The following is a 27992-nucleotide window of genomic DNA, read 5'->3' on the forward strand; positions in this document are numbered from 1 at the left end:
TGCGGCTTCGGACGCCTACGACACGCTGTGCGTGGGGGCGCGGAGTGCGGGGGATGTAGTTCCGGTTGGGAGGGGAGTGGCTGAGGACTGTGAAGCCATCGGGGCGAGGCCGGGTGTCTGTTCAACTCTCCCGCGTATCCTCTGTTTCTTCGGCGGCGGACAGTGTTCTGTAATGTGTCTCCCTTTGCCCGAGCTAAAGGTTTTCCTCGACGGAGTCTAGAATACCGTGGTAGAGGTAGACGTGGTTGCAAATTGATGTCTGTTGAGACAGTCTACCCCTGTAAAGTGTTTTTGGTTACTCAGGCCCGGATGGAAATTGGAGATGGGGATTACAAAAATACATCAAATGTGGCTGTTATTGATTCCCTTTACCTTAACATTTTTGCACCGGAAACGACCAAAGTTAAGTTCAACAGGAATATTAATAAAAGGAATATGTAGTCGGGCTTGGTGACTCATGCCTGCAATCCCAGCACTTCAGGAGGCAGAGGTGGGCGGATCACTTGAGGTCAGGAGTCCGAGACCAGCCTGGCCAACATGGTGAAACCCCATCTCCACTAAAAACACAAAAATTAGCCGGGCATGGTGGTGCCCGCTTGTAGTCCCAGCTACTCGGGAGGCTGAGGTGGAAGAATCGCTTGAACCCGGGAGGCGGAGGTTGCAGTGAGCCGAGATCGCGCCACTGCACTCCAGCCTGGGTGACAGTGAGACTTTGTCTCAAACTAAATAATTAAAGATCTGTGACCAAAGATGACTTGCTGGTCAGGAGATAATGGGGAAGTAGGAGGGAATGCTGTGGCTAGGCAGCCAGCCAGCCCAAGTCTTAGTTGCTTTGGTTGTAGAGCTGGAATAAGAGTGCTGCTTTTGCCCAATCTTCCTTTTAGAGCAAGTTGGTGCTTCCTATTCTCCCATTCTAGTCTCTGAGTCTCCCCGCTAAATTTTGGGGGCCCTGGAAATTTCCCAATTTGGCAAAATGCAGAACTATGTTGTTTTCTTTGGTCCTTCAGTTGGCAAGCTTTAATTAAAATGGGACAAGTGGCGAAGTAAAAGTGAATCCCAAACAAAGATTTTACGAAAGTGCCTCTCTGCCAGTCTTGACGGAGAGGTGAAAGCTGCAAGCTTTCTTACTCAGATTTGATGACCTTTTCACTTACCCAGACTTCCACCTCAGCAATTTGGTTAATTACCCCTCGACAAGCTGAATCACCTTCCCCAAATAAGTATCATTTACAAGAGCTTTTTAATTAAAGTGGATATTGAACACAGGTAAAGGTTTCTAGAAGATTAAAGGTTTCTGGTAAAACTTGAAGTGTTTCCCAGTTAACTAATTGCAAAGTAGATACAAAGAATAAAGATTTTGGCCCTTAATCTGCAACCTTGAACTCTGCTTACTCAAATTCAGAGTTTGAGATGGAATCTGGTGCCCTAATGAGCTGACACTGTACCAAAGGGTCTTTAATTTGTGCAACTCCAAACAAAATCTGTTATGCTTGAGTGCACCCATGTGCACGTATGTGTTTGAGAACACAGCTGTGTTTAAGAGAACAGTATGGTACAAAACTAGAATTGTACTGGTTGTTGCAAAATTCTCAGTACTTGGTTTTGTTGTTGTTGTTGTTTTTGTTGTTGTTTTTGTTTGTTTTTGAGATGGAGTCTCGCTCTGTTGCCCAGGCTGGAGTGCAGTGGCTCGATCTCGGCTCACTGCAAGCTCTGCCTCCTGGGTTCACGCCATTCTCCTACCTCAGCCTCCCGAGTAGCTGGGACTACAGGCACCCGCCGCCACCACGCCTGGCTAATTTTTTGTATTTTTAGTAGAGACGGGGTTTCACCATGTTAGCCAGGATGGTCTCAAGCTCCTGACCTCGTGATCCGCCCGTCTCGGCCTCCCAAAGTGCTGGGATTACAGGCGTGAGCCACCGCGCCTGGCCTTTTTTTTTTTTTTTTTTTGAGATAGGGTCTTGCTCTGTTGCACAGGCTGGAATGCAGTGGTGCAATCATAGCTCACTACAGCCTCAAACTCCTGGGCTGAAGTGATCCTCCCATTTTAGTCTCCTGAGTAGCTAAGACTACAGACACATGCCACCACAGTGAGCTACTTTTTTTTTTTTAATTTGTTATAGGATCTTGCTATATTGTTGAGACTGGTCTTGAACTCCTGGTCTGAAGTGATCCTCCTGTTTCAGCCTCCCAAAGTGTTGGGTTTACAGGCATGGGTCACTGTGCACACCCAGTACTTGCTTTATAAAGTAAATTACAGGAAAACCAAGATGTTAGGATTAGCCTGGTGAGGTGCTGTTTGCCTGTAGTCCCAGCTACTCAGGAGGCAGAGACAGGAGAATTGCTTGAACCCAGGAGTCAGAGGCTTTGAATAGCCACTGCACTCCAACCTGGGCAACATAGCAATACCTTGTCTCAGAAACAAACAAACAAACAAAAAAGATGTTGGGATCCTTGGTAGCCAGCCTCTAAGAGGACCCCCAATGATTGTCACCTCTGGTGGTCTGCATCAGCCCTTTGAATCAGGACTACTATGTTTTACCAATAGAATACAATTGAATGTGTGTGACTTCTGAGGCTAGGTCACAAAGACACTGATTGCAGCTTTCCCTCTCATTCTCTTTGATTGCTTGCCCTGCAGGAAGGCAGTCTCCACACCACTGTGCTCAAACAGCTCTATGAAGAGGCCTATATGGAGAGGAGAAAAAGCCTCCACCAACAGCCAGCACCAACTTGCCAGCCATGTGAGTGAACTAACTTGATTGATCCTGCAGCCCTAATCAAGCATTCAGATGACTGCATCCCTGCCCAACATTTGATTGCAAGTTCATGAGAGCTAGAAGAGGCTAGCTCTTACCCACAGACACTGTTGTGGGATATTATATGCTTTTTTGTTCTGATCTTTAAGAGCAGTTTTTTCTCCCTTTTTTTTTGTTTGTTTTTGTTTTTGTTTTTGAGTCGGAGTTTTGCTCTTGTTGCCCAGGCTGGAGTGCAATGGTGTGATCTCGGCTCACCACAACCTCCGCCTCCCAGGTTCAAGCAATTCTCCTGCCTCAACCTCCCCAGTAGCTGGGATTACAGGCATGTACCACCACGCCCGGCTAATTTTGTATTTTTTAGTAGGGACAGGGTTTCTCCATGTTGAGGCTGGTCTCAAACTCCTGACCTCAGGTGATCCACCCGCCTCGGCCTCCCAAAGTGCTGGGATTGCAGGCATGAGCCACTAAGCCAGGCTGTTTTTTTCTTTGAGTCTTGCTCTGTTGCCCAGGCTGGAGTGCAGTGGTGCAATCTCGGCTCACTGCAACCTCTGCCTCCTGGATTCAAACGATTTCCTGCCTCAGCCTCCCTAGTAGCCGGGATTACAGTTGCACACCATCACACCTGGCTAATTTTTGTATTTTTAGTAGAGATGGGGTTTCACCGTGTTGGCCAGGCTGGTCTCGAACTCTTGATCTCAGGTGATCCGCCTGCCTTGGCCTCCCAAAGTGCTGGGGTTACAGGCGTGAGCCACTGTGCCCGGCCCCTAAGTGCAGTTTTTCTAAACTAAACAATGGAAGAACTAAAAAGTGTGTAATTCTATATGTAAAGAATAACATAGAATTCCTACCATACAACTGAGAGCATAGTAAACATTGAATAAATATTTGTTGAATGGACACAGAATTAAAAAAGAAACACCAATTGGAGAATTTGGAACAAATACTGATAGTTAAAGGAGAAATACCATAATATATGAAGGGCTCATACAAATCAATAGGGAAAATTAATGCCTGCCACACATGCATAGGTATAAAGTATGAACTGATGGTTCACACACACAAAGGAAATACAAATGTTTGACATTTGAAAATCTTCCATCTCACTAGTAATCAAAAAATGCAAATTAAAATGATTTTCTTTTTTGGCTACTACATTAAGGAAATATATTTATTTATTTACTTATTTTAGAGATGGGGTCTTGCTCTGTCATCCAGGCTGGAGTGCAGTGGCTATTCACAGATGTGACCACAGTGCATTGCAACCTTGAACTCCTGATCTTAAGCAATCCTCCTACCTCAGCCTCCTGAGTAGCTGGGACTACTGGCATGCGCCACCCAGCCTTTTTTTTTCTTTTAATAGACAGGAGTCTCACTATGTTGGCCAGGCTGGTCTCCAACTCCTAGCCTCAAGGGAAGTGCAAACTACTGCACCAGGCCTGGGCAACATGGTGAAACCTTGTCTCTACAAAAAAAAAAAAAAAATTAACCAGACATGGTGGTGGTGCCTGTAGTCCCAGCTACTCAGGAGGCTGAGGTAGGAGGGGATGGCTTGAGTCCAGGAGGTAGAGGTTGCAGTGAGTCAAGATTGTGCCACTGTATTCCAGCCTGGGCGATAGAGCCAGACTTTATCTCAAAAAATTTTTCTTTTTTTCATATTTGAAAATAGAGCTAGGGTCTCACTATGTTGCCTAGACTGGTCTCAAACTCCCGGGCTCAAGTGATCCTACCGCCTTGGCCTCTCAAAGTGCTGGGATTATAGGCATGAACCACCACACCCAGCCTATTTTATTCTTTTTGATGATATTATAAATGGAATTGCTTGTTTTTTGTTTTTGAGACAGAGTCTCGCTCTGTCACCCAGGCTGGAGTGCTATGACACTATCTCAGCTCACTGCAGCCTCTACCTCCCAGGTTCAATCAATTCTCATGCCTCAGCCTCCTGAGTACCTGGGACTACAGGTGCGCACCACCACCCCGGCTAATTTTTGTAATTTTAGTAGAGACAGGGTTTCACTATGGGCTTGAACACCAGGGTCTTGAACTCCTGGCCTCAAGTAATCCGCCCACATCCACCTCCCAAAGTGCTGGGATTACAGGCATTGAGCCACATCACCTGGTCACTTTCTTAATTTCCTTTTCAGAGTGTTCATTGTTAGTATGTAGAAATGCAGGTGATTTTTGAGTATTGCTTTTGTAGCCTGCAACTTGGCTGAATTTATTAGTTCTAAATTTTTTTTGGTGGATTAGTAGTAGGATCACACCAATGACTAGCCGCTGCACTCCAACCTGGGCAACATAGCAAAACCCTGTCTCCTTAAAAAAAAAAAATCATTAAATAATTTGAAATTACAAATACCCTACAGCATATGGAGAAATGTTATGGACATATTGTTAAGGGGAAAAATGATACAACTTGCACAGTATGACTACATCTGGGTAAAAAATATTTTGCAGGCGGGTGCGGTGGCTCATGCCTGTAATCCCAGCACTTTGGGAGGCCAAGGTAGGTGGATCACCTGAGGTCGGGAGTTCGAGACCAGCCTTACCAACATGGAGAAACCCCATCTCTACTAAAAATGTAAAATTAGCCGAGCGTGGTGGCACATGCCTGTAATCCCAGCTACTCGGTAGGCTGAGGCAGGAGAATTACTTGAACCCGTGAGGCAGAATGGTGAGCTGAGATTGCACCACTGCATTCCAGCCTGGGCGACACAGTGAGACGCTGTCTTAAAAAAAAAAAAAAAAAGAAAAAATATATATATATACACATTATATATATATATATACACATTATATATATATATACACATTATATATATATATATATACATATTTTGCAGATGGATAAATGCTAAAGAAGGCAAGTGAAAATCGGTAATGAGATACATCTTCATTTTATCATGTTTTGGATTTTTTTTGTTTTGGTTTGGTTTTTTTTATTTTTTTTGAGACAGGGTCTCACTCCATCACCAGGCTGGAGTGCAGTGGCTCAGTCTCAGCTCACTGCAACCTCCACCTGCCAGGTTCAAGCGATTCTGCTGCCTCAGCCTCCCAAGTAGCTGGGACTACAGGCGTGCGCCACCACACCCAGCTAATTTTTTGTATTTTTAGTAGAGGCAGGGTTTCACCATGTTGTCCAGGATGGTCTGATCTCCTGACCTCGTGATCCGCCCATCTCGGCCTCCCAAAGTGCTGGGATTACAGGCATGAGCCACCGTGCCCGGCCAGTTTTTTTTTTTAAACTTTTAAGTTTGGGGGTACATGTGAAGGTTTGTTACATAGGAAACACATGTTACAGAGGTTTATTGTACATATTATTTAATCACGCAGGTTTTTTTGTTTGTTTGTTTTGTTTTTGGTTTTTTTTTGAGATGGAGTCTCACTCTGTCACACAGGCTGGAGTGCGGTGGTGCGATCTTGGCTTACTGCAACCTACGCTTCCTGGGTTCAAGTGATTCTCCTGCCTCAGCCAACCGGGTAGCTGGGATTACAGGTGTGCCACCATGCCCGGCTAATTTTTTTTGTATTTTTAGTAGAGACAGGGTTTCACCAGGCTGGTCTCGAACTCCTGACCTCAGGTGATCCGCCTGCCTCAGCCTCCCAAAATGCTGGGATTACAGGCGTGAGCCACCATGCCTGGCTCATTACCCAGGTATTAAGTCTGGTACCCAATAGTTATCTTTTCTGATCCTCTCTCTCCTCCCACCCTCCCCTTGGAATTTTAAAAATATTTCAGTTGCTGAACTATAGTTGGAACTTAGCATATTAAGAATTATTGTGTTTTTAATAGTAATATTCTAAGGTATTGATTATCATTCTTAAAATTAATCCCGTCTGTTCCAAAGAGTATATGAGACTGATGTTTTATCTCAGACCTAAAGGATTTTTGTTGTTGTTGTTTAGAGATGGAATCTTATTATGTTGTTCAGGCTGGACTCAAACTCCTGACCTCAGGTTATCTGCTCATCTTGGCCTCCCAAAGTGCTGGGACTACAGGCATGAGCCACTGCACCCGGCCACAAGATTTTATACATTCATTTTTTTGCTGTATAGTAATAGACAATATTGTTTATCAACTTTTTAGAAAGTAATAAAATTAAACTAAACCAGTAATAGAATAATTTTCAAGCTTTTTTATAATAGAAATTGAAGGGCCAGGCGCGGTGGCTCACGCCTGTAATCCCAGCACTTTGGGAGGCCGAGGCGGGCGGATCACAAGGTCAAGAGAGGGAAACCATCCTGGCCAACACGGTGAAACTCGTCTCTACTGAAAATACAAAAATTAGCTAGGTGTGGTGACGGGCATCTATAGTCCCAGCTACTCGGGAGGCTGAAGCAAGAGAATCGCTTGAACCCAGGAGGCAGAGGTTGCAGTGAGCAGAGATCGCACCACTGCACTCCAGCCTGGTGACAGAGTGAGATTCCATCTCAAAAAAAAAAAAAGAAAGAGAGATAACATAATCTTTAAATTTTTGCCTTTTATAGCCATATCCCTAATTTCCTTATTTTATTTTATTTTTTATTTTTATATAAGAGAGACAGGGCCTCACTATGTTGCCCAGACTGGTCTCGAATTCGTAGGCTCAAGCAATCCTCCCTCCTCAGCCCCACAAAGTGCTGGGATTACAGGCATAAACCACCTTGCCCAGCTCCAGATCCCTAATTTCTACCTCTTTTATTTAAACTAAATCTTATTGCTCAGACTTTCCCTCCATTACACATTAATGGACCTGAACCTAAACAGTGGTTTGTAGACCACTGAACAAGCTTGGAAACAGTCATCAACTCAGTGGTGATAAGCACCCCAATCACCCTGATTGTGGTCTCTGAAGATGATTTCCCACTGAACTCCTTGCAAGCTTAGGGAAGGAAATGTTCAACATGGGCCTAAACATTTTGTTATACCATGAAGCTATCAAAGCTATCAAGATCATATTAAAAGGACATAAGGTCCAACTTGAAGCGTCTCACATTGACCAATGATATGTCAATTTGAGAATCAAACAGCAGAATAACTTTTGGCCAGGCTTGGTGGCTCACGCCTGTAATCTCAACGCTTTGGGAGGCTGAGGCAGAAGAATTTCTTCAGTCCAGAAGTTCAAGACTAGCCTGGGCAACATAGTGAGACTCCATCTCTACCAAAGAATACAAAAATTAGCCAGGTGTGATGGTGTGCTCCTGTAGTCCCAGCACTTTCGGAGGCTGAGGTGGGAGTATTGCTTGAACCCAGGAGTTGAAGGCTGCAGTGAGCTATTTTTTTTTTTTTTTTTTTTTGAGATGGGGTTTCGCTCTTTGTTGCCCAGGCTGGAGTGCGATGGTGCAATCTCGGCTCACCGCAGCCTCCGCCTCCTAGGTTCAAGTGATTCTTCTGCCTCAGCCTCCCTAGTATCTGGGAGGACAGGCATGCACCACCATGCCCAGCTAATTTTGTATTTTTAGTGGAGACGGGGTTTCTCCATGTTGGTCAGGCTGGTCTCGAACTCCCGACCTCAGGTCATCTGCCCGCCTCGGCCTCCCAAAGTGCTGGGATTACAGGCACAAGCCACTGCGCCCGGCCTGCAGTGAGCTATTATCACACCACTGCACTCCAGCTTGGGCGACAGAGTGAGGCCCTGTAAAAAAAAAAAAAAAAAAAAAAAAAAAAAAAAAAAGACATGAGATTTTTCAGGTTTAAAAAAAAAAAAGCAGACAAAATAATTTTTTTGGATTGCAACATATCTTATATATTAAACTCTGTGTGTTCCTAATATTAAAACATTTCAAAAACTTTTTTGGTTGCCTTTGTGAGGGACCAGGGAACAAACCCATTCTGAAATTTAAATACATGTAAACAATCAAGTATTTGTCCTGACTTTCCTGTATTAACTACACCCCAGAATAAATAGTTGGTAAAGGAAAGTAATTCCAGCTTAAAAATAAAGAAGAAATGACAGAGTTTGAATGTCACCATTTTGCAACCCCTAATGAAATAATGGATCCAGACAATGGTTATCAATGACTGCAAACCACTTACGTAAAAAGCTGATGGGGGCTGGGCGCAGTGGCTCACGCCTGTAATCCCAGCACTTTGGGAGGCCGAGGTGGGTGGATCATTTGAGGTCAGGAGTTCGAGACCAGCCTGAGCAACCTGGTGAAACCCCATCTCCACTAAAAATACAAAAATTAGCTGGGTGTGGTGGCACATGCCTGTAGTCCCAGTTACTCGGGAGGCAGAAGCAGGAGAATCGCTTGAATCCAGGAGGTGGAGGTTTCAGTGAGCCAAGATCGCACCACTGCACTCCAGACTAGATGATGGAGTGAGACTCTGGAGGGGTTTTTTGTTGTTGTTTTTTTTTTCTGAGACTTCATCTCAAAAAAAAAAGACATATCTTACACCAGGCATGGTGTCATGCACCTGTAGTCCAAGCTACTTGGGAGGGTGATGTGGGAGGATGGCTTGAGCACAGGAGTTTGAGACCAACCTGGACTACATAGCAAGATCCCCATCTCTAAAAAAATAAATAAAAATTTAAAAACAACATCTTACTTTTCTTGTATATTTTGTGTGCATTATTGTTTTCCTCATTTTTAGTTTGTTTTATTTGGGACAGTCTTGCTCTGTCACCTGGGCTGGAGTGCAGTGGCGCAATCATAGCTCACTATAACCTTGAACTCCTGGGCTCAAATGATCCTCCTGCCTCAGCTTTCCAAGTAGCTAGGACTACAGGCATGTGCCACTATGCCCAGCTAACTAAAAAAAATTTTTGTAGGGATGAGGTCTCACTGTGTTGCTCAGACTAGTCTTTTTTTTTTTTTTTTTTTTTTGAGATGGAGTCTGGCTCTGTCGCCCAGGCTGGAGTGCAGTGGCGCAATCTCAGCTCACTGCAAGCTCCGCCTCCCGGATTCACGCCATTCTCCTGCCTCAGCCTCCCGAGTAGCTGGGACTACAGGCGCCCGCCACCACGCCCGGCTAATTTTTTGTATTTTTAGTAGAGACGGGGTTTCACCATGTTAGCCAGGATGGTCTCGATCTCCTGACCTCGTGATCCGCCCGCCTCGGCCTCCCAAAGTGCTGGGATTACAGGCGTGAGCCACCGCGCCCGGCCTCAGACTAGTCTTGAACTCTTGGTCTCAAGTGATTCTCCTACCTCAGCTTCCCAAAGTGCTGGGATTACTGGCATAAGCCACTACATCCAGCCCTATTTCTAGTAGTTTTATTTACATATATTATAATTTTTAAACACTCAGTAACCTTAGTGACACTGCCTTTGCAAAGATTATGACAGAGAAGTCTAACATGGTTGACTCCATCTTGTTGCTATCCTTGCTGGCTATCTTTGCTCATTCCTGGGCAAAAGCCAAGCTAACCAAGGTAGGAATTTAGTTTATAGTTTAACATGGATGTCCAGATCTCTATCACTCAGGATTACATAAAGCTGTACCCTCAGGCAACATGGCCCTAACTGGGCCACAGGAACCCCTTGTCAGGTTGCTGGTTTGGCTGGCTGCTTGGCAGGAACCATGGAGCGGGAGCACCAGGAGTGTGGAGCCCGCCTGGTGGCACTACTGTCGCAGCAGTTTCAGTGGGCCTCCAGTCTCCTCAGGTGCCAACTGGTTCTTTGGCTCTGGGTGAAGAGGGTGCCTGCTTCTTTTGTGGGCACCCTGGGCATATCAAGAGGCGCTGCTATGGATGTCAGCCATGGCTGCAGTTGAATCTTGGTGAGGCTTGTCCACCTGGACCTTTAGAGTGACTGTGGAGCTGCCCTGGGGAAATTCTGCGGACATTTCTTGTACTCGGAGCTGGTCCTTTGGGAGAGCTGGAGGTTGCTGTTGCTGATGAGACTGTGCAGTTTTAGAGGTGGCTGACAACCACTGTTTGTGGCAGATGGTCATTGCCACAGGGGGCTGCTCCTTTCCTTGTGCATTTGTTTAAGAAGAGCACTCTTTATGGCAGGTATGCTGTGAAGGCACTGTGCAGCCTAGTGTCGTGGCATTTCCCTCTTTTGGGGGACTTGGGATTCAGTATAGAGATAAAGTCCTTGATTTTTAAAGGCCTGGATGTTCTGCCTTCCAACTTTGACTATTTTTCACATATTTGGATAGTTGGGCCCTAAAAGCTGCAAGTACTTAATTGGCCCTGTTCCTTAATGGGCTCTGTCTGGAGCTCAGTGGTCCAGTTGGAGAAACAGGCTAAATTAAAAGCTATTTATCTAAATGAAGTTGGTCTCCTTGTACAGTCCTGTGGTGAATTTCTGTGATTTGTGTTGCCTTGGTGTCCTTTCTTAGTCTTCCACTAGCACAGCCAGACTCCTTCTTGAAGACACTTGGATTCTTTCTCTCTCTCTGCTTTGAGATGTGGATTGTGGCTGGGCATGATGGCTCATGCCTATAAATCCAGCATTTTGGGAGGCTGAGGTAGAAGGATCGCTTGAGGCCAGGAATTCAAGACCAGACTGGGCAACAGAGTGAGACCTTGTCTTTACAAAATAATAGTAATAATAAAAAGAAGAGATGTGGATTGCTATTCTGATTTCTCTGGGGCTCATTGAGGACTTGGGCTGTGTGGGACAAGTGAACTTTGACTTGTTATATTTGCAGGGGCATAGTTTGAATCCAACTGTCCTTTTGGACTAGTGAGTTTTGCCAGTCTCATGGCTAGAGTTTTGAAATCAAGGCTGTAGAGTCTTCGTTTGCATCTGTTTGTATCCTTTTTATTCCCCCCTCATGCAGGACACAACTGTCTGTATCTTTATGTGTATATCTGTTTGTATATTGTCTATGGTACCAAATGGGCTTATAAATAAATAAGTGCTCATAAATTAAGCAAATAAGCCCAAATGCTTTTCAAGTGTGATTTTAGCAATCTTTGGTAAATAAACATTGTTTTGTTTTCTCTTTATTTTAAAAACATTTTTATTTATTTACTTTTTTATAGATATGAACTCTCGCTATGTTGCCTCGGCTGGTCTCAAACTCCTGGGCTCAAGAGATCCTCCCACTTCGGCCTCCCAAAGTCAGTAAATATAGTTTTTAAATTGTTGGTAAAATAAAATAAAAACATATTCAAATTTTAATTCAGGTATTTTTTGCCTGGCTCTATTGGTTAGGTAGGTTTATGCTGTCACTGCTAGATGTTTTAATGCCATAAAACTGTTGCTTCTATGATATTTTTGATACTTGCTTATGAAGACATGAAAGTGTGGTTTTTGTTAAAGGGGAGATAATTTTGTATGATTTAGAGGTGGGTTTTTTGTTTGTTTGTTTTTTGTTTTTTTGGGGTTTTGTTTGCGATGGAGTCTCACTCTGTCACCCAGGCTGGTGGTGTGATCTTGGCTCACTGCAACCTCTGCCTCCCACGTTCAAGCAATTCTCCTGCCTCAGCCTCCCAAGTAACTGGGGTTACAGGCGCATGCCACCATGCCCAGTTAATTTTTGTATTTTTAGTAGAGACAGGGTTTTACCATGTTGGTCAGGCTGGTCTCTAACTCCTGACCTCAAGTGATCCACCAGCCTCAGCCTCCCAAAGAGCTAGGATTACAGGTGTGAGCCACTGTGCCCAGCCAGTTTAGAGGTTTTTAAAAGTTGTTTTAAAATTGAAAGAAAATATGATAAGACTAAATAGATCTAAAAGTTGGGGAAAGACAAAAATAGTCAAAAATTTGTAAGAGGGTATAAATAAACCAACTGCTAAAAAATTTTTGAGGAAGTTGAGGAAATATGAACACTGACCAGGTATTTACTGGTGTTAAAGAAAGATTGTTTTTGAAAAAGATGATAGCTTTGTGACTTTTTAACTTCTTTTTTTTTTTTTTTTTTTTTTTCAGATGGCGTCTTGCTCTGTCACCCAGGCTGGGGTGCAGTGGTGTGATCTCAGCTCACTGCAACCTCTGCCTCCTGGGTTCAAGCAATTCTTCTGCCTCAGCCTCCCGAATAGCTGTGATTACAGACGTGTGCCACAATACCTGGCTAAGTTTTGTATTTTTATTATTATTTTATGTGTTTATTTATTTATTTAGAGATGGAGTCTTGCTCTGTCGCCCAGGGTGGAGTGCAGTGGTGCGATCTCTGCTCACTGCAGCCTCTGCCTCCCAGGCGATTCTCCTGCCTCAGCCTCCCGAGTAGCTGGGATTACAGGTGCCCGCCACCATACCCGGCTAATTTTTGTATTTTTAGTAAAGACAGGGTTTTGCCATGTTGGCCAGGCTGGTCTCGAACTCCTGACCTCAAGTGATCTGCCTGCCTTGGCCTCCCAAGGCAGGGAGCCTGCTGGGATTACAGGCATGAGCCACCACGCCCAGTCAAAATGTTCTAAATGTTTCTATACCACCATCTGTGTCAAAGATAAAATGGTCTCTCTGCAGCTGGAACAACAAAAACTCAAATGGTCCACACAGTGGTTCATACCTATAAGTCACCAAACCTAAACTAAGTTGTTATCTGACCTTCTGGAAATGAGAAGAGATAGATAACTGCCAGTTTCCCAAACAGGCCAGTTTAAATCTTCCTGTAAGCATGATAAGGAAGTTCCCTCTGATTTAATCCTTACACACGAAAAAGTAGCCTTAAATAACCTGATATTAACTCATCAGTTATTTATTTTTATTTTTATTTTTTTTTTGAGACAATGTCTTGCTCTGTCACCCAGGCTGGAGTGCAGTGGCGGGATCTTGGCTCACTGCAATCTCCGCCTCCCGGGTTCACGCCATTCTTCTGCCTCAGCCTCCCGAGTAGCTGGGACTACAGGTGCCTGCCACCACACCCGGCTAATTTTTGTATTCTTAGTAGAGATGGGGTTTCACCGTGTTAGCCAGGATGGTCTCGATCTCCTGACCTTGTGATCCACCCCCCTCGGCCTCCCAAAGTGCTGGGATTACAGGCGTGAGCCACCGCGTCCGGCCACTCATCAGTTATTTTTCTATCATTTTGTCTTTCTGTCCCCACTTTACAAGAAAAGTGACTTTGAAAGGACTAATAACATTATTCGTTTTTTGCTTCTGCTTTCTTCAGCCCTTCTCTGTCTGTAAAGCCAACTTCTTTTGCACAGCTCACTGGAACACTTATTTTTATTTGTATTTTTATTTTTTGAGACAATGTCTCACTCTGTCACCCGGGCTGGAGAGTGGAGAGTACTAATGCAGTCTTGGCCCACTGCACCTTCACCCTCCTCGACTCAAGCAATCTTCCTGCCTCAACTTCCCTGGCAGCCAGGACTACAGGCTTGCACCACCATACTCAGCTAATTTTTAAATTTTTTTTTTGTAGAGACAAAGTCTTGCTATGTGGGCCAGAGTGGTCTCAAACTCCTGGCCTCAAGGGATCCTTCTGCCTTGGCCTGCCAAAGTGCTGGGATAGAATAAGTGTGCCGGGGCCACCATGCCCAGGCCACCACACCTGGCCCACTTATTCTATTTTATGGAATGAAGTGTTACCCAATTCTGGCTTTTTTTGAGACAGGGTCTTGCACCGTTGCTCAGGCTGGAATGCAGTGGCACGATCTTGGAACACTCCAACCTCCACCTCCAAGGCTCAAGCCATCTTCCCACCTCAGCCTCCCGAGTAGCTGGGACCACAGGCGTGTGCCACCACATCCAGCTAATTTTTGTATTTTTTGTAGAGATGGGGTTTTGCCATGTTGCCCAGGCTGGTTTGGTCTCAAACTCCTGGTCTCAAGCCATCCACCCACCTTGGTCTCCCAAAGTGCTGGGATTACAGATGTGAACCAACATGTCCAGCCTTTTTTTTTTTTTTTTGAGACAAATTCTGGCTCTGTCACCCAGACTGGAGTGCAGTGGTGCCATCTTGGCTCACTGCAACCTCCACCTCCGAGGCTCAAGCAATTCTCTCACCCCAGCCTCCTGAGTAGCTAGGACCACAGGTGCTCACCACCACGCCTGGTTAACTTTTGTGTTTTTTGTAGAGATGGGGTTTTGCCATGTTTCCTATGCTGGTCTGGAACTCATGAACTCAACAGATTGTCCCACCTCAGCCTCTCAAAGTGCTGGGATTACAGGTATGAGCCACCACACTCAGCCTGCCCAATTCTAGAACTGCAATAACGTCAGTTGAGATCTTTGCATTTGTTGTAATTTGTCCTTTGACCGGGATGATACAGGAACTTGAATACAAGACTTTCCTAGTTTACTACAAGTTTATTTTTCAATGCTAACTCAGTAGTCACTGGACTGGGTATGTAATTAAGGGTCCCAGAGGTTTGATAGTATTCTAAAACAATGTACCATGTGTATTCATTTGAACCTAACTGCAAAAATCCTAAAGGGCTTGATGAGACAGATTATTCCTTCCCCAGTCTTGCAGAGTTGGAGCTAACTGTGCAAATGTTTTGTTGCCTAGTGGGGAGGATAGCTGCATTTTCTCCACTTATCCAATTTGCCCTTTATAATTAATAATGGACTAGAAGGGAAGTCAGTATGTATCTCATCTTACTACCAGACATATGGACTAGTCCAGTGGCTGAACCAGAGGGACCTACTTACGGGAAAATGTTCAGATTAAACTTAATGATTAAGGAAAGAAAGGTGAAATTGTTGCTGAAGGGAAAGTCAATAAATGTGTTGTATAAAAGGAAAAACCTAACAATTTTGGTGAGGCATAAAGAGAGGCTTAGAACAAGAGAATAGTCTTAGCTTGGACTCAGATGTTTGTTGGGGAGAAGAACTCTAGCAAAACAACTTCTTTTGAAGAGCCAAGAAGTAAGCTGAATGAAAACAGCAAAAATTATCAGGAGTAGTCTATATGTTTCAAGATGAATGAAAAAAGGGGAGCTCCAACTATGACTATAGAAAATGCTAATGTGGGTATGTCTTTTGGTTTTTGTTTCACAGGACATTATTGCTAGAGGAGAATTTGCCTAAGGAAGATAAAGACTTGGTTAATGATAGGTTATGATTCCTTTTTTTTTTTTTTTTTTTTGAGATGCAGTCTTGTTGTCTCCCAGGCTGCTGGAGTGCAATGGTGCAATCTCGGCTCACTGCAACCTCTGCCTCCTGGGTTCAAATGATTCTCCTGCCTCAGCCTCCCAAGTAGCTGGAATTACAGGTGCCCACCACCAAGCCTGGCTAATTTTTGTATTTTTGGTAGAGATGGGATTTTTCAATTTTGGCCATGCTTGTCTAGAACTCCTGACCTCAGGTGATCCACCCGCCTCGGCCTCCCAAAGTGCTGGGATTACAGGTGTGAGGCACCGTGCCCAGCCAGATATTAATATTAACTAAATATATATATATATTTTTTTCGAGATGGAGTTTCACTCTCGTTACCCAGGCTGGAGTGCAATGGCACAATCTTGGCTCACCGCAACCTTTGCCTCCTGGGTTCAAGCGATTCTCCTGCCTCAGTCTCCCGAGTAGCTGGGATTACAGGCATGTGCCACCACACCCGGCTAATTTTTTTGTATTTCTAGTAGAGACAGGGTTTCACCATGTTATCCAGGATGGTCTCAATCTCCTGACCTCGTGACCTGCCCGCCTCAGCCTCCCAAAGTGCTGGGATTATAGGCGTGAGCCACTGCGCCCAGCAATATTAACTAAAAATATTCTAAGACAATACAGGCATGCAGTTAGATTATCATCAGTGCCCTGTTAAAAAGATTTAAAAAGTCTGGACTCATGCCTATAGTCCCAGCACTTTGGGAGGCTGAGGCAGGAGGATCACTTGAGCCCGGGAGTTTGAGATCAACCTGGGCAACATTGTGTCTATTATTATTTTTTTTTTAAAAGGAAAACAAAAAAAAAGGTAAAATATATTAAGGATAGAATATTACCTAATTTAGGGGGAAATGGAGAAAAACTAATAAGCAGAATATTTTGACTTCAGAACTCCACTACTTAAGAGGGAAGTCAAAACTGGCTGTTCCAATTCCAATTCCAACCATCCTCAACACATAGCAGTTTACTTGACATTAAAATACTTGGCTACACTTTCAGTTGCTATGATATCAGGATGTAGTTGGCCAAGAGTGTGGTCAGATTCCAAAAAATGATGTTATGATAGTCAAACATACAATATAGTTTAAACATAATCTAGAGTCTCCTCTAACTCCAAGCTAAGGGCATCATGGTTCATATCTAAACTGAGAGTGTGAGAAAATGTAAAGAAAGGTGTTCATGGATAAATTGGTATGTTTTGTGAAATATTTTTTAGCATCCAACATGAATTGAAATGGGAAGAAGTTGGAAACAGAAACCTACCAAGAAATCATTTTTAGTTCTTGAGTATTAATTAACTAGGGCCAGAGCAAAAGTTTTGAGAGAGCATAAGATCAGTTGAATCCAGCAGATAAGAATGAAAGAGATGATATTTGGCAATATTTTGAAAACATAGTATATAAGCAGTCTTACCTTAAAATTATAGAAAACAATATATTAATATTTGTATTTGGACTGGACAAAATCTATGACTAAAATTTCTAGGCAGAATGATCTATAACGGGTGGAGGCCTGCTTTTCCTACTGGAAGACTGACTACTTACAAACATAATTTAAGACCAGATACCATTTTCGATGATTAAATCATAGAACTACTGAGTAATATAAGGCCAAGGACAGAAACTGTGGTTATTTAGTGATTGAATAAACATGACATAGAAACAGAACACACAGTACTTGGCTTTGATAAGTAGTTCTCCACCCAAATACTGAAAATCATAAGCAACGACTGCCATTAAATTATGGATGACTCTGCCCACCAATTGTTTGCAAGCAGAGTAGATAGACCATCAGGGACAGGGTAAAGTGAAGCTTAATAGTCATTAGCCAACAATAGTTGAGCAATTTTTTTTTTTTTTTGAGATGGAGTCTTGCTCTGTCACCCAGAATGGAGTGCAGTGGCGCAATCTTAGCTCACTGCAACCTCCACCTCCCAGGTTTAAGCGATTCTCCTGCCTCAGCCTCCCGAGTAGCTGGGATTACAGGTGTCTGCCACCACACCCGGCTAATTTTTTTGTACTTTTAGTATAGAGGGGGTTTCACCATGTTGGCCAAGCTGGTCTCAAACTCCTGACCTCAAGTGATCCACTCGCCTTGGCCTCCCAAAGTGCTGGGATTACAGGCGTGAGCCACTGCACCTGGCCTTTTTTTTTTTTTTTTTTTTTGAGACAGAGTCTCACTCTGTCACCCAGGCTGGAGCATGATCTCGGCTCACTACAACCTTCCCCTCCCGGGTTCAAGTGATTCTTGTGCCTCAGCCTCCTGTGTAGCTGGGATTACAGTGCACACCAACATGCCCAGCTAATTTTTTGTATTTTTAGTAGAGATGGGGTTTCGTCATGTTGCCCAGGCTGGTCTCAAACTCCTGAGCTCAGGCAATCCGCCCGCTTCAGCCTCCCAAAGTGCTAGGATTACAGGCGTAAGCCACTGCCCCAGGCCATCTTGAGCAATTTTGATGTGCCAGGTCTTGTGCTATGTGTTGGGCATAGTATATAATTTTCCCAATAATGCTGTAGCTCAGCAGTCCCCAACCTTTTTGGCACCAGGGACTGGTTTTGTGTAAGACAGTTTTTCCACCGGCTGGGGTGGGGGTGACAGGGGGAGGGGGATGGTTTCAGGATGAAACTGTCAACTATAAATCATCAGGCATTAGATTCTCATAAGGAGCACGCAGCCTAGATCCCTCACATGCACGGTTCACAATAGGGTTCGTGTTCCTACGAGAATCTAATGCTGCCGCTGATCTGACAGGAGGTGGAACTCAGGCAGTAATGCTCACTCAAGACAGGGTTTCACCATGTTGGCCAGGCTGGTCTCAAACTCCTGACCTCAAGGGATCCGCCCGTCTCGGCCTCCCAAAGTGCTGGAATTACAGGCGTAAGCCACCGCACCCGGCCAGCAAAATTTTATTGGAATCTCAAACAACCATTGCCTGGGCTCTTGGAATTCTCACTATTCTGAGGTAAAGCTACAAGCCATGTGTTTGATTTGGATACATCTGGGATTTTCAAGTTCTGGGATTTTTTTTTTTTTCACCCTAAGTTGATTAACAAAGATGGACTAATAGAAGTCAACCTCAGGTTCTCTCTTTAAACCGAGATCAAAACCTAAACAGCCAGTTCTCTGCTGCCTCATCATGGTTTCCTTTAATTGTCAAGAATTAAAAGGTGTAGAGGGCATTTCTTCAGAGAGAGAAGGAGAGAGGGAGAGAGAGAGGAAATGAAAGTCAAGCTACTGTGAAACCTAAAGTTCCATGAAGTTAAAAAAAAAAAAAGTCCCTAACCAAATAGTCTAGTTCTCTAGCACTCAGAATCTCAATCACTTTGTAAGTCTCACCCAGGTAAGTGTCCAGACATGACCATGGAGGGAAGAATAAGCAGGAATTTGTCTGCTTCTGCTTTCTGCTAGTACTTTTTTTTTTTTTCAAGACGGAGTCTCGCTGTGTCGCCCAGGCTGGAGTGCAGTAAACTGATCTCAGCTCACTGCAAGCTCCACCTCCCGGGTTCAGGCCATTCTCCTGCCTCAGCCTCCCGAGTAGCTGGGACTGCAGGTGCCTGCCACCACGCTCAGCTAATTTTTTGTATTTTCGGTAGAGACAGGGTTTCACCGTGTTAGCCAGGGTGGTCTCAATCTCCTGACCTCGTGATCCACCCACCTCAGCCTCCCAAAGTGCTGGGATTACAGGCGTGAGCCACCACGCCCAGCCGCTAGACAGTACTTTCAAAACAATTTTTGCATTTCCATGGTAACTCCAAATCCCTCATCCTTGTCTTACTCCATTATGGGTCCTGACACACATCCAGTAACCGTCCTGAAAGGTATGGTTGAGAGAAATAGGATGAATGAGAAGATTGGAAAGGGGAGGCAATGCAGACCTAGAAAACCACTGAGTAATTATAAATTAACATTTTCAACATATGACATAGGGCAATGACATGGAAAACAGATCCCATATATTATTATATTGTATGGAGGAAATTTGCTTCTACTTCGCTTTCTTCTCATCCCTTTTTTCCTTTATCACCTTTTACAGCTTTTTTTTTTTTTTTTAGACGGAGTCTCGCTCTGTCGCCCATGCTGTAGTGCAGTGGCGCGATCTCGGCTCACTGCAAGCTCCACCTCTCAGGTTCACGCCATTCTCCTGCCTCATCCTCCCAAGTAGCTGGGACAACAGGTGCCCACCACCACGCCCAGCTAATTTTTTTGTATTTTTAGTAGAGACAGGGTTTCACCATGTTAGCCAGGATGGTCTCAATCTCCTGACCTCGTGATCCGCCCACCTTGGCCTCTCGAAGTGCTGGGATTATAGGCGTGAGCCAACACGCCCGGCCTACAGCTTTTTTTGTTTCTTTTTATTGGATTTACATTTTTTCAATATGTTCTTTGTCTCACTGGTCCTCCTTTTCATTTTTCTTTCCACTGCTTATTACATTGTAGATATTTATATTTTAAAATTTGCCACACTGCACTTTTTGTTCTGTGTCTTGAATAAAAATTGGGCAAGAGGAGAAGTTTAAGATATAAGAAGTTTGTGTTAGGTTCATTTTCTGCCTCTGTAGAGAAATAGTGCCTTCTAGTGTTTGCAACAATCTGTGGGGTTTTCTTTTTGTTTTGTTTTATTTTGTTTGTTTTTGTTTTTTTTGTTTTTTCCAGACGGAGTTTTGCTCTTGTTGCCCAGGCTGGAGTTCAGTGGTGCTATCTCGGCTCACCTCAACCTCTGCCCCCTGGGTTCAAGCAATTCTCCTGCCTCAGCCTCCCTAGTAGCTGGGATTACAGGTGCCTGCCACCACGCCCATCTAATTTTTGTATTTTTAGTAGGAGAGATGGGGTTTCACCATGTTGGCCAGGCTGGTCTCGAACTCCTGACCTTATGTGATCTGCCCGCCTCAGCCTCCCAAAGTGCTAGGATTACAGGCATGAGCCAGCCACCATACCAGGCTATTGCAATAACATTTGTATTTGCACCATTTCAGTTCATCTGAAAAGTAAAACAATATTTTTTTAGAAAAGAAGTTTTATGCTTTTTGAAGTTCTCCTGCCATATTTATTAAATATATGCATACCATTATTATCTCCATTTTAGAGATAAAAAGCTAGAATCATAAAACATTTATTTAGGGGCTGGGCACAGTGTCTCACTTCTGTAATCCCAGCATTTTGGGAGTCCAAGGCAGGAAGATCACTTGAGCTCAGGATTTCGAGACCAGCCTGGGCAACCTAGGGAGATACTATCTCTACAAAAACATTAAAACATCAGCTGAGTGTGGTGGCACACACAGTCTCAGCTGCTCAGGAGGCTAAGGTGGGAAGATTGCTTGAACCCAGGAGTTTGAGGCTAAGATGAGCCATGATCGTGCCACCACACTCCAGCCTGGGCAACAGAGAGAGACCGTGTCTTAATCAAAAAACAAATTTATTTATTAGTGAGTTGATGATAGCACTTAAACCAAACATATGAAAGGGTTTAAAAAATGTGGCCGGGCACAGTGGCTCACGCCTGTAATCCCAGCACTTTGGGAGGCCAAGGCAGGCAGATCACCTGAGGTCAAGAGTTCGAGACCACCCTGGCCAACATGGAGAAACCCCATTTCTACTAAAAATACAAAAATTAGACAGGCATGTTGGTGTGTGCCTGTAATCCCAGCAACTTGGGAGGCTGAGGCACGAGAATCGCTGGAACCTGGGAGACGGAGGTTGCAGTGAGCCGGGATCGCACTACTGCGCTCCAGCCTGAGAGACAGAGCAAGACTCTGTCTCATTAAAAAAAAAAAGATGTGTTTCATGTAAAACATTCCCCACTCAGCTGCCATCAGTCATCAAATGGTGAGAAGACAGATCACAAAAATATGATTCATGATAATGCCAAACCCACGAAGATGATGCCACAGAAAGAGAATTGCAAAAGCTGATTGTTGGAGGACAGTTGCATGAACAAGAAATGTTATGGGAGGGTTGCTCAAACTCTAATCTCTCAAGGTAACCCTTTTAGGAGTGATTGAAGATATGTCTTCTTTGGTTCTGCTGCTCCTGAGTCACCTTTATTTCTCCTAGAACTGTCATGTTTCTCTGGGAAAGAACCATGCTCTCAGAGAAGCAGACATATTCCTTAAGAGATTTACCAGATGTGAGAATTTAGTTGTAGCCCTGTATTTCCCAGCTTCCTGTGGGTTTGTATAAGCATTCCCTGAAATGGATTCTCACTTGTTGACTATCATGAAAATGTGAGAAGAGGTATGTGTATGTTTATATCCATAATATTAGGCAGGGTTCTCCAGAGAAAAACAACTAATAGGGTGTGTATATACATATATATATATGCATACAGATATATAAAGAGATTTATTATAAGGAATTGGTTCATGTGATTGTGGAGGGTGACAAGTTTCATGATCTGCAGGATGAGGTGGCAAGCTGAAGAGATGATGGTATAGTTCCAGTCAGAGTCTGAAGGCCTGGGAACCAGGACAGCAATGTTTCAGTTTGAATCTAAAGGAAAGAAAAATTATCTTGTATTTGAGATAGTTTTTTTGGTCAGTTTTTTTGGTGAATTTTTTTGTTCTGTTCAGGCCTTCAACTGATTGGATGAGACCCACCCACATTAGGGAAGGCAATCTGCTTTACTCAGCCTGCAGATTCAAATATTAATTTCGTGTGTGTGTGTGTGTTTGTGTGTGTGTGTGTGTGTGTGTGTGTGTGTGTGTTTGTGACGGAGTCTTGCTCTGTCGCCCAGGCTAGAGTACAGTGGCACGATCTCGGCTCACTGCAACCTCTACCTCCCCAGTTCAAGTGATTCTCCTGCCTCAACCTCCTGAGTAGCTGTGATTACAGGCGCCCACTACCGCACCCGGCTAATTTTTGTATTTTTAGTAGAGACAGGGTTTCACCATGTTGGGCAGGCTGGTCTGGAACTCCTCACCCCGTGATCCACCCGCTTGGCCTCCCAAAGTGCTGGAATTACAGGCGTGAGCCACCACACCTAGCCTGTTTTTTTTGGGTTTTTTTTTGTTTGTTTGTTTTTTAAGAGACAGAGTCTTGCTCTGTCACCCAGGCCAGAGTGGTGCAGTCGTATGATCCTTGCTCACTGCAGCTTTGAACTCCTGGGCTGAAGCCATCCTCTGCTTCAGCCTCCTAAATAGCTGGGGCTACAGCCCGTGTCACCACGTCCAGCTAATTTTTTTTTAGGGAGACAGGATCTTGCTGTGTTGCCCAGGCTGGTCTCAAACTCCTGGTCTTAAGTGATCCTCTCACCTCAGCCACCCAAGGCACTGGGATTACAGGCATAACCCACCTCACCCAGCCCTCAAATGTGCCTAGAAACACTTTCACAGACACACTGAGAATGTTTTACCAAATATCTGGGCACCCCATGGTATAATCAACTTGATACATAAGATTAACCATAGCCAGGCATGGTAGATCATGCCTGTATTCCCAGGACTTTGGGAGGCCGAGGTGGGCAGATCACCTGAGGTCAGGAGTTCAAAACCAGCCTGGCCAACAGGGCAAAACCTCATCTCTACTAAAAATACAAAAATTAGCCGGGTGTGGTGACATGCATCTGTAGTCCCAGCTACTCGGGAGGCTGAGGCAGGAGAATCATTTGAACCTGGGAGGTGGAGGCTGCAGTGAACTGAAAATACAGGAAAATAAAAAATTAAAAAAAAAAAGCAGCAGCAGCTTGTCATTCCGTAATTAGGAGAAGGAGAAAACCATCTTTGAAATTTTGCTGTGTTTGGGCTGGGCACGGTGGTTGGTTCAGCCTTGTAATCCCTGCATTTTGGGAGACCAACCTGGGAGGATTGCTTGGGCCCAGGAGTTTGAGACCAGCCTGGGCAATGTCGTGAGACCTCATCTCTCTCTCTATATATATATTTTTTGAGATGGAGTCTGGCTCTGTTGCCCAGGCTAGAGTGCAGTGGTGTGATCTCAGCTCACTGCAATCTCCACTTCCCAGGTTCAAGCGATTCTCCTGCCTCAGCCTCCAAGTAGCTGGGACTATAGGCGCCCACCAGCACACCCGGCTAATTTTTGTATTTTTAGTAGAGACGGGGTTTCACCATATTGGCCAGGCTGGTCTCGAACTCCTGACCTTGTGATCCCTCCGCCTCGGCCTCCCAAAGTGCTGGGATTACAGGCATGAGCCACCACGCCCGGCCTATAATTTTTTTTTTTTTTTTTTTGAGATGGGAGTCTCGCTCAGCCGCCCAGCCTGGAGTGTGGTGGCAGGATCCCGGCTTACTGCAACCACTGTCTCCCATGTTCAAGCGATTCTCCGGTCTCAACTTCCTGAGTAGCTGGGATTACAGGCACCCGCCATCATGCCCAGCTAATTTTTTTTGTATTTTAATAGAGACAGGGTTTCACCATGTTGGCCAGGCTGGTCTTGAACTCCTGACCTCAGCTAATCCGCCCACCTCGGCCTCCCAAAGTGCTAAGATTACAGGTGTGAGCCACCGCACCTGGTCAATTTTTTTTTTTTAATTAGCCGGGCCTGGTGCCCAGAAGGTCAAGGCTTCAGTGAGCTATGATCATTCCACTGCGCTTCAGCCGAGGTGAAAGAGTGAAACCCTGTCTCAAAAAGAAATTTTGCAGTGTTTGCCTTATACTTCTGACCATGGTGGAACAATTGATAGTGGATAGCTCTCCCACTGAAATCAACTGTAAAACTGGACAAAACATATGTAGCAACTATATTCAGGCAGAATAAAGTAAATAGCAGAAGACTGCAATTTCTGAGAGAAAGGAAACTCATGAGGTGAGCCCCATGATTGATCAGCTGTCTGCCTGGGGACAACTCCCTAACTATAATGCAGAGGGCTTGATTCTGAGCAGAGCATAGTGGTCCTGCTGACTGAGGTGGTAGATACGAGAGTCTGGGACCACTGAGCTAAGTGAAATCTCTGGGGCAAGGCATTAGAGAGGAACCAAGCTATGCAGAAAAGTCTTTATCTATCAACACAGAAAAAGCGTTTGACAAAATTTCTTTTTTTTTTTTTCATTTTTTTCCCCACACTACATAGATGCTTTTTTTTTTTTTTTTTTTTTGAGAGAGAGAGTCTCGCTGTGTCACCCGTGCTGGAGTGCAGTGGCATGATCTTGGCTCACTGCAACCTCCGCCTTCCAGATTCAAGTGATTCTCCTGCCTAAGCCTCCTGAGTAGCTGGGACTACAGGCGCCCGCCACCACGCCCGGCTAATTATTTTTTTTTTGTACTTTTAGTAGAGATGGGGTTTCAGCATGTTGGTCAGTCTGGTCTTGAACTCCTGACCTCAAGCCTCAAGTGATCCACCTGCCTCGGCCTCCCAAAGGGCTTGGATTACAGGCATGAGCCACTGCACCTGGCCTTTTTTGTTTTGTTTTGTTTAGAGAGAGAGATGGAGTCTTAGTATGTTACCCCCAGGTTGGTCTAGAACCCCTGGGCTCAAGCAATCCTCCCACCTCAGCCTCCCAAAGTGTTGGGCCTACAGGTGTGAGCCACCACATCCGGCCCAACATTCAACAAAATTTAATAACCATTCATGACATAAATTATCAGGGAACTAGGAATAGATGAGAACTTCCTTTGAAGTTTAAGTAGAAACATGTACAAAAATTACAACTAGTATATTTAATGGTAAAATAGTGAATGCTTTCTCCTCGAGACTGGGAATAAAGCTAAGATAACCACATTTACTACTTCCATTATATTGTATCAGAGGTCTTATCAAATATAGCAAGGCAAAAATAAAGATATAGAAATTCATAAGTCCTGGAATTTGAAGACCCAAAGAACCAGGAGCTCCAATGTCTAAGCATGGGAGAAGATGAATGTCCCAGCTCAAAAAGAGAGAGAGTGAATTTGCCCTTATTCCACGTGTGTGTGTGTGTGTGTGTGCGTGTGCACGCATGACGGAGTCTCATTCTGTCACCCAAGCTGGAGTGCAATGGCGCAATCTCGGCTCCCTGCAACCTTTGCCTCCTGGATTCAAGCAATTCTCCTGTCTCAGCCTACTGAGTAGCAGGGACTACAGGTGTGCACCACCACACCCAGTTAATTTTTGTATTTTTAGTAGAGATAGGGTTTCACCATGTTGGTCAGCCTGGTCTCGAACTCCTGACCTCAAGTGATCCACCTGCCTCAGCCTCCCAAAGTGCTGGGATTACAGGCGTAAGCCACCGCGCCCGGCCTCTTCTTCCACCTTTTTATTCTATTTGGGTTCCCAATGAATTGAATGATGCCCACCCACATTTATGAGGGCAGACCCTCTTTACTCAGTCAACTGATACAAATGCTGGTCTCTTCCAGAAACACCCTCGCAGACACATCCAGAAATAATGTTTTACCAGCTATCTGGGCATCCCTTAGTCCACCCAAGTTGACCCCAAATTAACTATCACACCATCTTACCAGCTCCCTTTCCCACATCCAAACAATCACTGAATCCTGTTAATGTAACTTCTAAGTCGGCTTAAGTTTTGGCATTCTCTCTTTTTCAGTACCAATTCTTAGATCACTGCCTAGACTAATAAAATAATCTCTTAATTGGTGATTCTGCCTAGAGTCAGCTCTTCACAAATCATCCTGTGTGTTGTTGCCAGGGTGTTCTTTCTGAGATCTTTCTCTAACTATGTCATTTCCCCATTTAAAACCCTCTGCAGGACAGGACAAAGTTCAAATTCCTTTACATCTGAATCCCATTCTCCACCTTATGCATTGCACTGGAACATTGTAAATCTCTTTGTTTCCTGCACACATCATGCTCTTATACATGGTGTTCTGCTGCCTGGAATGTCCTTTCCACCTTGACTTCTTGCTGCATACCTATTCATCCTTTCAAATCTGGTGCCTGCAACCACTTGCTGGTGTTCTGTGACACTTTCTTGAACCTCACAGTGAGAATATCCTCCTCTGCACTATTTCACGACCTTGCACATAGTTCAGTTGTTTCATACATCACACACTGTTGTGTTACGTATTGACATGGCTGTCTTCACAACTAGGCTCTGAGCACCTTAAAGGCTAGGACTGACGCCAGTCACAATCTAATGCAAAGGACAGTGCTGTTATGGAAATGTTTATTGAACTGAACTGAAAATCCTGCCACATAAAGAGAGCTTAGGAAGGACAGAGAAGAGATAGAATGCTGAAAATGCCAAGCATAAACTTTGCAGTGGCTGAATTGTAAGAAATTCACCCAAAGAGTCAGCTCTGAGTCACCTCTTTTGAGGTTCAAAATCACACAAATGAAGCAACTGAACATAGAATTTAACGACTTACTTCGAAGAGGGTTTCTTGCTAGCCATTCAGGAAAATACAAAATGATGCAAATATCTTTTTAAAATAAAGAATATATAGAAATTCAAATCAAGTATTAAAATGTAAGGCTAGTTCACCTCCTCAGAGAGAATGAATAACTTGGAAGAGGAAAAAATGGTCTAAAAATTTCTATTAGTATAGTATCTCTTCTTTTTCCTGCATTATCATTTTGTATTTTCTAAGAGATAGAACTCACTTTCTGTTCCTACCATTTTATAAGGCCTCTATTTTAGCAGTAAATTGGTTGAATTACTGCCTGAAACTCTACATTTTAGATGAAATATTATAAATAGGATATTTTGTGAATTGCAGTTACTTGTTACATAAAGGAACAGCTATAAAAACGCATCGAAATAGGTAAGACATTTTGAAAAGCAAGATTTTGTATTAAACTGTCTGTGATGCATTGTAATAGGTTAGTCCAAAAATACTAACTTGGTTTTCTTTTCTTTTTTTTTTCTTTTTTCTTTTTTTTTAGCTCAAAGCACCTGTCATAAAAATATTAACTTGTAATAAAAGTGTTTAGTAACACTAATATGTGATGGCAATTTCAGGAAAGTCAATGTTCTGAACAAGAAGAACAAGGAACAGAAGGTATAATGATAACAGATGAGAGAGGAAAAAGCAGACTCAATCAACTCCTACTTTTCCAACATTTTTCCATTACAGAGAATTATCCTCAAATTAGAAGTAGGACCTACATGGTAAAGAAAAAATTTACGTGCAAGGCAGATGAGGAAGTAAGAGAGCATCCAGCCCCTTCACACAACTTCATTCTCTGCCTTACCGAAAGAATGTGAAATGTGGTGGTAGCTTTACTGGGGACAGGAGAGGTGCCAGAAGTTTGAAGATGGACTAATCTCCTTGCTTTCTAAAAGAAGAACCTATAAGTCTCTGAGCACATTTTTCTTTGGCAAAATTCTGGAATGGATAATTAGACAAATGGCTTGTGAATCTTTAGAAAAGTGGCAAAAACAAGGCACAGCATAAATTCACTAAAAAATAAGTGGACCTAAA

At 43.9% G+C, this 27992-nt stretch overlaps 1 long non-coding RNA gene across 1 annotated transcript; it reads left to right on the forward strand.

Moving 5' to 3' along the window:
• Nucleotides 1-54: 54 nt before the first annotated feature.
• LOC129533090 (uncharacterized) lies at nucleotides 55-27992 on the forward strand. Its single transcript, XR_008679121.2, has 6 exons — nucleotides 55-235; nucleotides 2639-2741; nucleotides 11671-11748; nucleotides 12560-12705; nucleotides 14653-14745; nucleotides 27454-27992. It is a non-coding gene; the product is annotated as an uncharacterized lncRNA (long non-coding RNA).

Source organism: Gorilla gorilla, chromosome 3 (genome assembly GCF_029281585.2).
Source record: "Gorilla gorilla gorilla isolate KB3781 chromosome 3, NHGRI_mGorGor1-v2.1_pri, whole genome shotgun sequence".
In the NCBI taxonomy this organism is placed as follows: domain Eukaryota; kingdom Metazoa; phylum Chordata; class Mammalia; order Primates; family Hominidae; genus Gorilla; species Gorilla gorilla.